Here is a 15241-nt window from a genome sequence, read left to right as displayed (position 1 = left end):
TATGCCTCACTATTTGTCTCTACTGGTTATTAATATTTTGAATATTATCTTTACTCCTAACATTATATTCCTCTCCAAATCTCCCTGCGTTCAGACCTTTATATGTCATCTACCAATCTTAATTGCTATGACCCTCGGGAAACTTGAGACAAATACGTCTCAAAACAGAACTTATGAGCTGTAGTTGTTCTTCTACTTAAATGTCCTAACTTGGCTACTGGTGTGTGCCCCATAAAAATGAATGCTATCCTAGATTCACCTATCTGCCTTTCCTCTGTCATCCAGCGAGTCACTGCCCTTAGACATCTCTGAAAAAGACCCTCCAACTGCATTGCCTTCTCGGGTCCGTCATCCCTTCTAAATGGGTTCTCTGTCTCTGTGTTGCCTCCAATCTAGCCTTCTTGCCTCCTCAGACTTTTCCTTTTAAGCAAATTATATTTCAGCATATCTGCTAAAAATCTTAAATTGATTCATAGTGCCTTCAAGACAAAGTTTTAAGCATGAACTGGCCCCTGTTTCTCTCTCCAGATTAGTCTCCAGCCAATGTCTCCTCATGTCCCATATCCTAGTGGATGCAACCTATTTGCTATGGGAATTCCTGCCTCCATGTTCTTTTAGTTCTTTTGTTTCTTCTTTCCTCTTGTTCACCCCTTGGCAACTGTTAAGCCTTCAAGGTCCAGTTCAGGCTGACTCCCCTGTGACCTCCACAAGATGACTTCATCCTGAATACTTCACCTGTATCATATACTTTGTCTTCATTTTTGATACTAACCTTGATTTATTATTTTTTTTTCAACTTCCCCACTACATTGTAGGCGATGTGACAGCAAGGGCTTGTCTCAACCATCTTTGTATCCTTATGTTCAGTTTTTAGTAACATTTTACTTAACAAATGAATGATAGACGTTTGTACCCTTGCGATATTTAAAGTTCATTAATTTTTAAAATTCTTCCTGAAATTGTAAATGGAATGCAAAGAAAAAGTACCAGAACAAAGTCACATCACATACAACCTGCTGAATGGTTATGTTTTTTTGAGCAATATAAGCAAGATTTCAGATTTGACCTTAAACCCAGTGAATTTTTTACCGGCTTCGGAAATCAGGAAGCGTTTTGTGAGCCAATCTGATTTTCTTGTATTATCAGTCTGTAACTGCTGAAAGCTCAGCATTATATTGGTAATTAATCCACAAATTCCATTGTTCTCTATCATTGTGTTTCCTTCCCTGGGGTTGTTATAATCCTCTAATTATATAGTTAGTCCTTAGAATAGATTTTGTTTATTTTTTTTCTGTTGAAAGTATGGCACCTCTGGAAAGCAGATTAACCCTTTAGGAATGAACATAATTTTTATGGTTCTACCAGTTCCCATTGTCTTCCCAGAGCTCCTACAGCTAACTTATGGAGGGGACTGACCACTGGCTTCAGAACCCTCCACGGGATGAGGAACACATTACAGACCTCCTGGATAGAATGGTCTATGGGGCAGCAATTTTAGCAAGCCCTGAAGGGGATTCCAGACACTGTATTTGAGAACTGTAGTTCTACATCATGTAATAACTGTCAGTCCAGAACTTCAAGTATCCCCAGTATTGGTTTTCTTTGGCGGAGAGATATATGTGAGTGGGAAGGGAATCGGTCCATTTAAAAAAGTGTTGTCCATATTTGTGCTTATTAAATAGCCTTGACTTAGAATCTGGAGAATATAGAAGAGTACGTAGCAAAGTAGCTTCTTGGTTTTCTGTGTGTTGAACCACAGGGGTTTTACTTGGTGACCATGTAGGCCAGATGACCATGTAGGTATTATTCTCCAGCACCTCTTCCCTCAATTCGGCCTTCTTTGACAAAGGGTGACTGGGACAGCAGAAGGTCTGACCTTGTCCCCTTCCTGGAAGAGACAATAAGAGGTTTATGAACCTACATTAGGCTTTTTCCTTGTTCCTGGGAGTCTGAAAGGATGCAATTAGGGAGGGGCCAGCAGAAGGGATGAAAGAAAACAAATATGTCTCCCCACAGTCTTGTGATTTGCTGGCCAAGGAGAGGGAAGCTTCCTGAGAAGTCTGAATGAATATTAGAAAAATATTTTCTTCCTCGTCGTGGGTTTAGACTGAGTATTTGTGTTGGTCCTTTGGAGGTGTGTGTGCATGTGTGTGGTCTAACCAGTTAGCCAGCTGCAAAAATCAGGGCAGCAGATGGCGTGCCTGCTACTCACAGGGAGCAGAAGCTCCAGCTTATAGGGTCACGCCCTTCCTGGACCTCCCTGTGAGACAACACTGAAGCCCTGCCCTCCTGGACAGTTTGCCAGCCTGGGACATTAATGGGCATTGTAGTCGAGCCCCCCCCCCCCCCAGGGCTTCCTTGTGGACAATGACTCCCATTTAAGGAAATGAATTATTGGCCAGAGAAGAGATGAATCTAGAAATCACCACCACTGTGTTTGGTTCATTCTCCACCATGGATGCGTGTGCTTATGAATAGTTTTTTTTTTTTTTATCCTCTTAAGGATAGTGTTGGGGTTATGACATAACTGTGGTTATCTGGCTAAGGGAATAGGTTTCCCATTTGGACCACCTGCTTTTCAGGCATATATGAGCTTTGAAACTTCTCTTTAGTAAGTCTTTTCAACCTAATCCAGTATAGTTTCTGCCAAATAATAGATGCCAATAAATTTTGTTGAGTTGCATGCTGGATATTGGTGTTAGAACTGCACATTGGAGTATCTTGGAGGCAGGCATTTTAAAATACAAATACCATCAGTTGCTTGGCTGGTCTGAAATGCCATTCAGATTTTAGCCTCTCAGTCTGTATGATATTGATTCTGCTTTTCTTTCTGATGATGTGTTTCAGGAATGTCACCAGCATGTTTCTTTTTGATTTGGGTCAGCTGGCAGAAAGGCAAGGCTGCTAATAAATTGTGAATGAGTATATGGCTGAAAGCATGAACATTTTGAAGGAGGAAGTTACTAAGGAACAGTTAGTGGCTGATTTTTCAGCATCATAGTTTATGGGTTCCCTATCATAATTCCTGCTATTAATTATATGTAATAGCATTTCTGCTATTAGTTTCAAGGAGTCTTCATTTTTGCTTTCATAGGAATTTTAAAGGTGGCATGATTTTGAAATTAACCATCCATAAAACTGGAGGAATTTTGTGACTATATTTATGAACTAAATGGACCGATTTTCTTAAACTGAGCAGAAATTACGATTTGGTGCTCGTAAGGGTAGAAGGTAGAATGTAGGGTGAGGTGGCTCAGAGATACAGCTAAGTGTCATTAATAAGCATAATGACATTGCCTAACAATGACAGGGAGAAGATAGAGTGGAGTATAAAAGGACTCTGCAGATCTGTCTTGATGTGATTGATTTCAGTGATTTATAATTCTGTGTGTGTGCTTTGGTCCATAGCACTAATTACTGAAGATGGACTAAGCTTGAAAGGGGGAATACCCAGCCTGTCTTTAGGAGTCTTCTACTGTTACGTGAATATGACATTTAATCACATTAAAAGTCTACTATTGCTTATTGCTCACAAGAGACAGGGTAGATAATGAGTTCACCTAGAGCAGCTCCCTGTCATCCGTGAGCCCTTTACCAGCCTGTAATTTACCTGGCCCTGGGCCCCCACTCCTAAGGGTACCGGAAAAGCCAGAGAACGAACGAGATTTCTGAAGGTGTTAGTGTTAAAAAAGGGCACCAAAATAGTCATCCAGGGGAAAGTCACACTACACTCCCTCTCCCTGCTGTAAGTTCATTTTATAGCTTGAGGTCTGGCATTTTGAAGTTCCTACATCTACAACTACGGACTAGTACTAGGAACTTTGGGGACTAGGGTGTTTTGCTTACAGAGGTCTTAATTTGGATTTCTGTCTGTCTTTTATTTTTGCTTGTATTTACCGTCACACTATTTTTCTTGAGAGTGTTCTTTGCCTGCCTTTCATAATATTGTGGGAAGAGTCATGAGAAGACTAATGGGGAAATGAGGAGCCCAAGCCCATAAGGGAAGAATCCAAGAGACTCCTCAGAGAGGAGCCAGGCTGCAGCTGTCCAACAGCATCCCTGTTACCCGACTTCCAGGATGGTTCCCAAAGATCACATGCTTCAATGTTTGAACTCATTGATTTCTTATAAGATTCTGGCTCAGGCATAGGTTTCCCTTAAATTGTTAACTAACCTAAAATATTCAAAATGTGATATGACAGGCAAATCAGGAACGCAGAAGTTACCCAGTTCAAGGGTCACTGACTCTTTGATGCCTGCATTTAGTACAAAAATGTACCTTTTTAAATTTGAGATCTTCTTACAAATGCATTTAAATTGTTAAGAAACCATATTAAGAGAGTGGTATCGGCAGCTTCAGAGAGGCTGATGTATTATCAGATCCCTTCTTAGGCTTCCCTTGCTCAACGTCCTCAGCTTTCCCCAACCCCTGGCTCCACCAGCGTCTCATTTCCTGTAGGAGAAGGCCTTAGTCTAAGTGGATCTTTCTTCAGGCAGTGCTAAGGGGGCCAAGAGGCTGAAGTCTAAAAGCACAGGGTCCTGGGGATCTTCTGGGTGCTCAAGGTTACCCTGGACCAGGAGTGTTGTATCCTGCTTCCTGCTCCAGCTCTTTCCTGGTCCCTGTCTTATTTTTGCTTGCATTTACCTTCTGTCATCAGGGTTGAGGATGATAAAAGAATGTAGTTAGAAGTCATTTGCCACTGCTCTTAATCCTCCTCCCCGCTATCTCCCAATCCGTTATAGTGATACCAGGTGGAAGCTTGGTGTTGGGGCTGATATGACTCCCCACCATCCTCTTATCAGCTCTGCTTTACCAAACATGGGCTGATGCCCTGCTAGTTTTTAGTGCTAAGGCACTGTTACACCTGACTCAGTCCTATTAAAGATATCTAGCATCCAGTGGATCACCCCTGGGGATTTCCTCAGAGCTCCTCAAATGCCAGTAGGACTCTCAGAGCTGCAGCTCGATCTGGACTTGTAGTTTAGAGCTGTGAGTTCCTTGGAAGGTCTAGAGGTGGGGCCATGGAGTGATAGAAAACAGGATTTTTTTTTTTAAGTTTATTTATTTATTTTGAGAGAGAGCACACACACGTGCACGTGTATGCGTGGGAGAGAGGCAGAGAGAGCAGGAGAGAGAGAGAATCCCAAGCAGGGTCCATGCCTAGCGAGGAGCCAGACTCAGGGCTCGATCTCATGATGGTGAGATCATGACCTCAGCCTAAACCAAGAGTTGGATGCTCAACCGACTGAGCCACCTAAGTGCCCTAGAAACAGGGGTTTGAGAAGGGGGTATATATATCTTCACTTTATGCTCTTATCAACTGAATGCAACTTTTTAATGGAATAATTACCTTTAATATCTGTAAATGCATATTGATAGTTTTTGAGTGAGATTATTTTCTATTTGTTGCATTAACTGTCAAGGTGTATAATCCTAAACATTAAGGTGACTGTGGATCACCAGCACACATATGATGACATGGTAAGTTGAATAATGTTTTTTCAGTTTCAGTATGATTTACTTTTAATATCATCACAATAAATTAGCCATATAATTCATGAGTTTTAGAATGAATTAGATGTAATATTTTGGATCAGTGAAACTAATATTGCGGTAAGAGGAAAAATCAAGTCTAATGCATGCATTTTAATTTATTATAAAACAAATATGCCAGATTTGTCTACAATTCAGGAAGATTGCATAATTTATAGTGACAGTTCATTTACAAAAGAACTAGGGTGACTTTTTTTTTTTTTGGTAAGCTATAAAACAAATTGGAGAGTGACTCTTATCCCATGAGTTATTTATAGTGGAAGATTAATAAAACCATTAAGCATGATGAATGAATTTTCAGTGACAGGCTTACAGCAAGAATACATATCAGCAACAATAAAAATATAATGAATTTTATGTTTTTAATCAGTCCAAAGAATTTTCCTAAACATCAAATTAAGTGATTTCATTTTTATCTGGTACAACATTAAAACTGTTTTATTGTGCAAGCTACATTTAACATGCATTGCCTATGCACCCAAACTAATTAAAACTCCTGAGGATAGAGGCCACATCTCATGTTCTTGCAGCCTGCATCCACAGTATTATTCTACACATAGTAGGTGCTTGCTAAATGTCTGTTGAATAAAATATGAACTTAATAATGACTTATACAGTTTTCAAATAAACTAGTCTCCATTAGGAAAAGAGGTATGTGGAGAAAAAGGCAACGAATTCATTTTGAATAGTTGTTTGCCTAAAAAAAAATAAAGAATGATTATTTGGTTAGAAGCAAGTTGACATTTGGGGATGTGGCTTCTCTTGTACATCCAGGTTCAGAAATTAGTATATAGTAAAAATTAATCTAGAAAATTTCTTACATTGACCATAATATTTAACATACCTGTTTGAGTATATAATCTATTTTCAAAAAGGAAGGATGAAAGGAAAGTCTCTATACAACTCTCTGGGTGTCAGATCCATCTGTTTGGAAGATACCCAGCAAATTCCCAGGTGAATGGAGTCTAGAGGGGAGACATGTAAGGGTTGCTGCTTGACCACAAGATTGATGCCATTCTGTCTTAATATCAAACCTCTGTAACTATAATGTCTAAGAGATGCATAATGCTATGAGGATTAAACATAATAAGGAGTCACATTTTCTGTATCTAATAAGGATCAGATGCTAAAGTCAGAAGCTCCAGTGCCTTTTGTCCTATAAGTAGGAGTTTTGTGAAGTGAAGTCCATGGCAATTCTTTGATTCAGTGAAATAATTTGCGAGTTGCCACAGCTCCATGCTTAAGCCATGTTGGAGCGAGGTTGGCACAGAGAGGTTTTGAGCCAGTTTGAACTGTTTGTTGAAGGCCTGTTTGGTTGGTTACTGCTCTCAGATAACAGCATACTACAGCATGCCAGTGAAACCAAGATATCATTTATGTTTGGAATTTGATTTCACCTTGTACTGGTTTCTAGAGGAGTCTATCCAATGTTTTAAGATGGTCACAAGGCAGATTGATGAGGCATAATGGATCAGCACAACTTGTCATCATTTAAAGAAAAATGTGCAGCCTGGTGGGCAGTCTGAAGTTGATTAAATGACTGAGGTCGGTCATTAATAATGTTTTATTTCTGTTCCATTTGTGTGAGTGCACCGTACATTTCTTAGCCTTTCCTTTAATGATATCCTTACTAATTTAAGTGCCATGCAGGACTCTGTAACCTGCTTAAGGAAACTGGATGATCAAAACTGAACCAAGGGTTATCCTGAAATAACTTGATGGTTTAGATGCCAGGAATGCTGAGTTAATTTTAGGCTTGAAATATCAGTGGCTGCAATGGCTTATCTTAGCAACGAGATATATTTCTGACAGTACTACGGAGAGCTTCGGCTACAACATGGTTTTCCAGGGGTCACAAGGGCACTGATACTTGCCATGTTGTTGAGTAAAACCTGAATGATGGAGAGTGTGGATTTCATGAGCTCCACGAATCTTTGTGTTCTTCTCATTTAATCACGCTTAATATTTCCAACCCAGAGTGGAACATAATGAACCCCGTTCCAACAGGCCTGGCATTCTATGGGAGCAGAGTAGCTGGGCCTCCATAGGCTGAGTTGCTCTGGAGTAAGAGTCTTCTACATATTGCTTTATCCCACCAGCATCCTCTGGCCAGACTGCCATGGATGCTCCTCTCCTCCCATTGGTGTATCCTACCACTTGAGTTGTTCTCCATTTACAAAATGGGAATAGTGGTTCTTCCTTCGAGTGCCTGTGATCTTGTGTGTAAAAGTGCTAACTAACTGTATATGGCATTTGAATGTACACGGAGAAGCTCCATACACACATGGGCACAGCACACCGTCACTGTGGAGGTGCATTTGCTGTACCGTCATAACCCAAAGTACAGATTCAAAACCCATTGGTTTGTGTACTGTGCGCATAAGAGTAATTTCCATGAGAGAGGACCTCAAAAGATGGGCGAAACTGCATAAATCCTATGTGTGTGTGCTATGGACTGAGTTCTCTCAAAATCCCTATGTTGAAACCCTCTCTCCCACTGTGATGATGTTAGGAGTAGCGTTGTAGTTAGGTCATGAGGGTAGGATCCTCTCGCTGTGATTAGTGCCTTTACAAGAAGAAACACAAGAAGGTCTTCCTCTCTGCCATGGAAAGACACAGTGAGGAAGCAACCATCCATAGCTGGGAAGAAAGCGCTTACTAGAACCCCACCATTCTGATGTCCTGATCTCAGACTCTAGCCTCCAGAACTGTAGGCAATGTCTATTGTGTAAGATGCCTAACCTATGGTATTTTGTTAGAGTAGCCAGAACTAAGATGGTGTGTTTCCGGAAAACATTTATCTAGAACCTAACATCATCCCTCAGGTTAATAGTCTTACACTGACTCATGTCTCCTTATATGCAAGAATCAGCTTACAGCAGGACAAAGGAGTGATAATTTCAGCATCAGCCAACATTAGTGCCATATTAGTGCAGTGTGCTGCTGTCATGAGGGCCTGAGGAGTTTTCTTTTTTGTAAGGATGCAGTTACATGAGGTTTTCAGGATAGAGCGGCTGTGTTTCATGCAGTTCTGTTTTTGTTTGTTTGTTGTTTTGTGATACTTGAGGATAATTCAAAGCATCTCTTACAGGAAAGGTCTACGATCATTTGCTGTCACTGAAATTCTTGGATTCTGATATTTTTCTTTAACTTAAAAACAATGTTTTTTGATGTTAGAGAGACAGAGCATGAGCAGGGGAGGGGCAGAGAGAGAGGGAGACAGAATCCTAAGGAGGCTCCAGGCTCTGAGCTGTCAGCACAGATGCAGGGCTCGAACCCACAAACCAAGAGATTTGACCTGAGCCAAAGTCTGATGCTCAACCAACTGAGCCACCCTGGCGCCCCTTCTTTAAATATTTTCTAAAAAATCAATTGCTTACAAATTTTGAATGCTGTCAGTCATTCCCTACCCTTGCCTCTTTTCTGGAATTGCAGTGCTCTGTGTACAAAATTTGTAAGGAGTGGTAGTGCTTGAATGCTTATGTCTCTAGAAAAAATTATTCACTCAATTTATTTTTATTTCTCCTGGGTTTTTGTTGTTGTTGTTGTTGTTGTTGTTGTTGTTGTATATTAGGCTCTTGTCATAGTTTTTTTCTGTGTCTTTTAATTTTTAGAAGCTCTATCACCTTTACAGTACATATGAGAATAAGTTATAAACACACACAGAACATTTTCCACAAAGTGAATTTTCTTGCATAAGGAGTTTATTGTGTTACTGAGCCTCTAATAGGGAAATGTAATCAGCAGATAAGAATGAGAAATGGGAACTCCCTCCCCCTTTTCTCTGTCATTTACGCTGATCAATTTACCTTTGATTATCTGCTATGTGTAAAAGGTAACATGATGGCAGATAAAACTTAGTTTAGAGTTTGAAAGCACACATCATTCTAACAGCACAGACAGGCATGCATTTGCCCTCGGTATCTGGGAAGACCTGACAATTCCATAAAAACAGACTTTATAGAATGTGTAGCTACCCTGTCCATTTGAGATCATACAGTTTTTTTAATGTTTTATTTTTAAGGGAGAGAGAACACAAGTGGGGGAGGGTCTGAGACAGAGGGGGACAGGGGTTCAGAAGCAGACTCTGCCCTGAAAGCTTCGGTGCTGACAGTGTGGAGCCCAGTGTGGGGCTTGAATTCACTAACTGTGAGGTCATGACCTGAGCTGAAGTCAGACACTCAACCAACTGAGCCGCCCAGGAGCCCCCAGATCATACAGTTTGTAATGTACATGTTGGACAGGTGTTTTTAAGTCACCTTAAGTCCTTTTCAGAAATGGAGATACACGTTAATAAATAAGCCACCAAATAAGCAAAGAGATATGGACATATTTTATCCCCCGGAATCAGTGCAGTACTGCCACTAGGTATAGATGTGGGCATCAGGGTCAGGAGCACTCTGGATCATTTTTCAGGTTGGCAGTCGGAGTTGAAAGCCCAGTTCTGCCACACAAGGTAGTCCATCTGCCAACCGATGCACCATTCGAGCAAGAACAGGAAGAGTAACTCAAGGAGGGCGGTGTGACTACTTAGAGCCTGATGTTCCAAACAAGATGGGGACTAATCGAGCAGTGGCACAGCACCCCCCCCCCCGCCCCGCCTCCACATGGTGCAGAACTCAGACAGGAGCCTCAGCTGGCCTCTCTTGCTATTTCACTGGCCTCCACCAGCAGTTACACTTCATTTCAAATTGGCAAAAGAAGATTTACTCAGAGTCTTTGGATTTATACAGCCTCTGCATGACACAGTTTGTCCCCTGATCTGCAATTCTAATAGACTGCTACATCTGAATGCTCACTGGATTTCACTGGATACATTTGTACATATATGATGCTGAGTTAAGGTAGTGGGTTTTGGTTGATGCGTGTGGTTGGTTTGCTGGGGTTGCTATAACAAAGGACCAGCTACTGAGTGGCTTAAACAGAAACTTGTGTCATAGTTCTGGAGGCGGGAAGTCCAAGATCAAGGGGTCAGCAGGCTGCTCTCTCTCTAAAGGCATCAGGGAGGGATCTATTCCAGGCTTCTCTCCTGGCTTCTGGTAGTTCACTGGCTTGTGGCAGCCTAACTACAGTCTTCACATGGCGTTCTTTCGGGGTGTGTGTCTGTGTCCAAATGTCTCCTTTTAATAAGGACACCAGTCATATTCTGGCCACCCTACTCCATTGTGGCCTCATCTCAACTACATCTGCAGCCACCCAATTTCCAAGTAAGGTCACATTCTGAGATATCTGAAGTTAGGACTTCAACATAAGAATTTTGGGGAGACACAATTCAGTCCATAATAGTGCAACTGGCATGAAGATAATCAACTTATAGAGGGTTAGCACCAGTAGGATCCTAGAAGATTAATTATCAGATGCAACCCTCTTATGAGATTAGTGGGTAGTAAAGAGCACATTATTTTAAAAATTAAATTAAACGAAGTGTCTTCTAAACGTTCTGTAATAATTAAAGCTCCTTTATGATTTCTCATATCTCTCTCCCAACCCAAATGGCCCGCCTCTTTCTTTGACTCTCTGCCATCATCCCAGCTCTAGCTCACCTTTATTGACTTCAGGAAATCTTCCTTAAGTATTCTCACCAGCACACTGCCCAGTTCTATACTTGTAACCTGCACCACTAACCTGATTTTTATTAACTGGCATCTGAAATGTATATACCACTTTATGGTTTTCTTCTTTAATTTTTTTTAACGTTTATTTATTTTTGAGGCAGAGAGAGACAGAGCATGAACAGGGGAGGGTCAGAGAGAGGGAGACACAGAATCCGAAACAGGCTCCAGGCTCCGAGCTGTCAGCACAGAGCCCGACGCGGGGCTCGATCTCACGGAGCGCAAAATCATGACCTGAGCCGAAGTCGGCCGCCCAACCGACTGAGCCACCCAGGCACCCCATTTTGTTTAAATTTTTAAAAGCTGTTTACTTATTTTTGAGAGAGACAGAGACAGAGTGTGAGTGGGGGAGGGGCAGAGAGAAAGGGAGACAGAATCCAAAGCAGGCTCCAGGCTCTGAGCAAGCTGTCAGCACAGAGCCTGATGCAGGGCTTGAACTCACAAACTGTGAGATCATGACCTGAGCCGAAGTCCGATGCTTAACTGACTGAGCCACCCAGGTGCCCCGATATCACTTTATGTTTTTATTGTGCCATGTGTTTATTAGACCTGGCATTTGTAGATGGAACATTTTCTGGTTCTGTTGGTAAAAGGAACTTTGATACCTAGGCACATGAAGCTTTTCTGACATACAAATTTTAATCACCCGAGTTTTGAAGATGTGCGAATATGTGGGGATCGGGCTGTGGGGTGAGGTGGTAATGAGTAGTTGAGTTAGTGAGTGCCTAGCTGACCATTCCCTACTCAAAAGTCAAACTAACTGGCATCCTGCTCTTTGATAATGTAGGTCTTTTGAGGGGAATATATATGGAATCATGTATTTCAGAATTTAGAAGGTTCCCAGGAACATAAGATTCTACTGTTCTTGTCTCTATTATATGGTTATATGTTCCTTGAAGGCAGGAACCTTCTCTTTTCCTCCTTTCTGCCCAACGTACTGTTGGGGGAAGTCATGCATGTTAACTTACTACATTAGTTAGTGAAGCCCGAGGTTATCTGAATGTAAATAAGGTGAAGAAAGACATACTCTTTTTTAAAATTCATTTTAACATTTTATTTTATTTATTTATTTAAAAAATTTTTAAAAATCTTTATTTATTTTTGAGAGAGAGACAGAATGTGAGCAAGGGAGGAGCACAGAGAGAGAGGGAGACACAGAATCTGAAGCAGGCTCCAGGCTCTGAGCTGTCAGCACAGAGCCCATTGCAGGGCCAAACCCACAAACCGTGAGATCATGACCTGAGCCAAAGTCAGAGGCTCAACCGACTGAGCCACCCAGGCACCCCTATTTATTTGTTTTTTAAAGTTTATTTATTTTTTTGAGAGAGAGAGAAATATCAGGGGAGGGGCAGAGAGAGAGGGAGAGGGAATCCCAAGCAGGCTCTATGCTGTCAGTGCAGAGCCCCATATGGGGTTCGAACTCTAACTGTGAGATCATGACCTTAGCCAAAACCTAGAGTCGGATGCTTAACCGACTGAACCCCCCCAGGTTCTCAGGAAATCAATATTTAAATATATTATTCCCCCCATGATTTAGAATTGTCTAGACATTGTACTTTATGTCTAGTGTATGGAAATGTCTTGATGATGAATTCACTTAATACCTGCCTGTATTATCTTGTCTTCTTGCAGTTAATTGAATGAACAAATTTAGTCAACCTTAGTCATAAGTTCCAGGACACAGTGTAATCAAATAATATTGTACTCCTAATTCCTGCTAAACATGAGTTTTTGTAATGATATTAGAATCAAAATTTCACTGTAATCCCTCTGCAAAGTTTAAAAAACATCATGAGGTAAGCCTGCCACCTGCTGGTCAAGGTTCATCACTTCATTTTACATTGCACATAAATTTGACATTTTTCATTACAGCATGGGAATGTAATACAATTTGAAGCAATTCTGCATACACACTTTTGAGATTTCCTAGGTTGTCACAAATTATTGAAGCTTGACATTCTAACAGTTGTCATCCCCCAAGGCTTTCATGTTTATTCTTCCCTCTATTTTAAAAAAATTTGATGTTTATTTTTGAGAGAGAGAGAGTGCAAGGGGGGGAAGGTAGGGAGGGAGACACAGAGTCCCAAGCAGGCTCCAGGCTCTGAGCTGTTAGCGCAGAACCTGATGCGGGACTCCAACTTATGAACTGTGAGATCACGACCAAGCTGAAGTCAGGTGCTTAACCAACTGAGCCACCCCAGGAGTCCCTATTCTTCCCTCCTGATAACCGTTGATAACAGATCTAAAGCTGTGTATTTCTGAGTCTTTAATATAATGTAAGTTCGATTCTGGCTTCTTTCTCTTGAGCAATTATATACCAAGAATCTATCTGTAGCTAGGAGGTCCCTAAATGCTGCTAAACCTCCTACAGAATTGCACTCCTGTGCCTCTTCTTTTTCTGATCACTGTGGCACAAACATACTGGTAATGCTTCTGTGTCCCCTTTTGGGACCCCACTGGTGCTTTCCCTCATTCATCGGGGCAGCCCTGAGCCCAGCCTTAGGTCATTCATCATCCAGTCCATTCAAAACCTCAGTTTTCTCATTTGTAAAATAAGGTTAATAATTCTGCTTCCAGTTGTTTTGAACATTAATTTAGGTAATGCACAAAAAGCAGTTAGCTTCATTATTATTCATTAACCTTATAAGATTTTACTGTATGTCTAGTATCAATGGTTAGAAGATTCTTTGAGATGTAACATCATTATTTCTCACCTTAGTATATTGTCAAATCCACTTTTTAAAATCCTTGTTTTCTTTCCTTTTGTACTTTGAAGATCCCCTTCACTGGCAGATGGACTTTGCAACCCCAGGGACTAGAAATTGAGCCCATCACTATTAACATGACAGAAATCATCTGGAGGCTGGAGAGAATCGCCCCCATGGGTCCTCCAAACATTTGAAGATTCCCCAGCTTTCCTCGTATGTTAATTAGTCTGCCCTCATTAAACCTAACTTTGTACTTGCTAGAAAGAGGGGATAATCATTATGACTATTTCTGTAAAAGAGAGTAAGTGAGGTAATTAGTTCAATAAATGTTAATTAAGTGCTAACCATATGCACTACTGGGAAGGTGCTGGATACAGAACATCAGGAAGAGAGCCCCCATTCAGAAGCAGTTCACAAAAATCTCTCAACTGTTTAAATCCCAATAACAAGTTAACACTCCTTATAAAATGTCACATTTAGATCTCTCAAGGTTTCTTTTTTACCTTTTTAGGTCCTACAGGCTTCAAGTGTCTGAAGTTTCTCATGTTTGCCTTCTCTCAGTGGGATTGACAGGTATATCTGCTAGATGGGTCTCTGGCTATCCTGAATAAACGGTGTTCAGGGTGTAAATTAAGCACTTGACAATCACATTCATCTTCTTGAAGTTTTGTTTGTTTATTTTTGAGAGAGAGAGCATGCGCGCGTGCTAGTGAGGAAATGCGAGAGAGAGAGAGAGAGAGAGAGAGAGAGAGAGAGAGAGAAACAGAGAACCCCAAGTAGGGGCCACACTGTCAGCACAGAGCCCAGTGCAGGGCTCAAACTCACAAACCATGAGATCGTGACCTGAGCCAAAATCAAGAGTCGGATGCTTAACTGACTGAGCCACCCAGGCACCCCACGTTCATCTTTTTAAATGCAATGTTTATTTAGCAAATTCCTGCTATATGGGAAGTGTTCCATAAACATTTATTTTAATAATTGAAAAGAATTTTGAAGTTGTCAGGGTGCTATTTAATTTGAAAATGCTCAGTAATTGAAGTTTGGGGACAGCAGACAGTAGGCGCATCATTTGGTGTTCTTGGGATAAAGAGAAGGTGGCACAGTGCCTGGGACGTGAGACTGACACCCAGGAACTTGTATCTGTCTACACTTTCTGTTTCTTAGACTGGAGCCCCTTGGAACTCAGAGTCAGCCTCTGGCCAGGGCAGATAGGTAATTGAAGCATTTAGAGAGAGCTGTTGATAATAATTTTATTTTTACTAATTATAGAAGAAGTGCATATTCATTTCAGCTAATCAATAAAAATCCTCACCTGTAATAACATGACCCAGAGATTTTGCTTGTTGGCATTTTCATGTAAGTCACTG

General features: G+C 41.1%; 1 long non-coding RNA gene across 1 annotated transcript in view; it reads left to right on the top strand.

Moving 5' to 3' along the window:
- Nucleotides 1-15241, top strand: part of LOC111560135 — a 297662-nt gene that overhangs the window by 261469 nt on the left and 20952 nt on the right. Inside the window, exons 14-15 of the long non-coding RNA XR_006596594.1 lie at nucleotides 13943-14087; nucleotides 14386-14447. This is a non-coding gene — a long non-coding RNA (uncharacterized LOC111560135). The remainder of the gene's footprint in view (nucleotides 1-13942; nucleotides 14088-14385; nucleotides 14448-15241) is intronic.

Source organism: Felis catus, chromosome B1 (genome assembly GCF_018350175.1).
Source record: "Felis catus isolate Fca126 chromosome B1, F.catus_Fca126_mat1.0, whole genome shotgun sequence".
Taxonomy (NCBI): domain Eukaryota; kingdom Metazoa; phylum Chordata; class Mammalia; order Carnivora; family Felidae; genus Felis; species Felis catus.
This window is presented reverse-complemented; position numbering and strand designations above follow the sequence as displayed.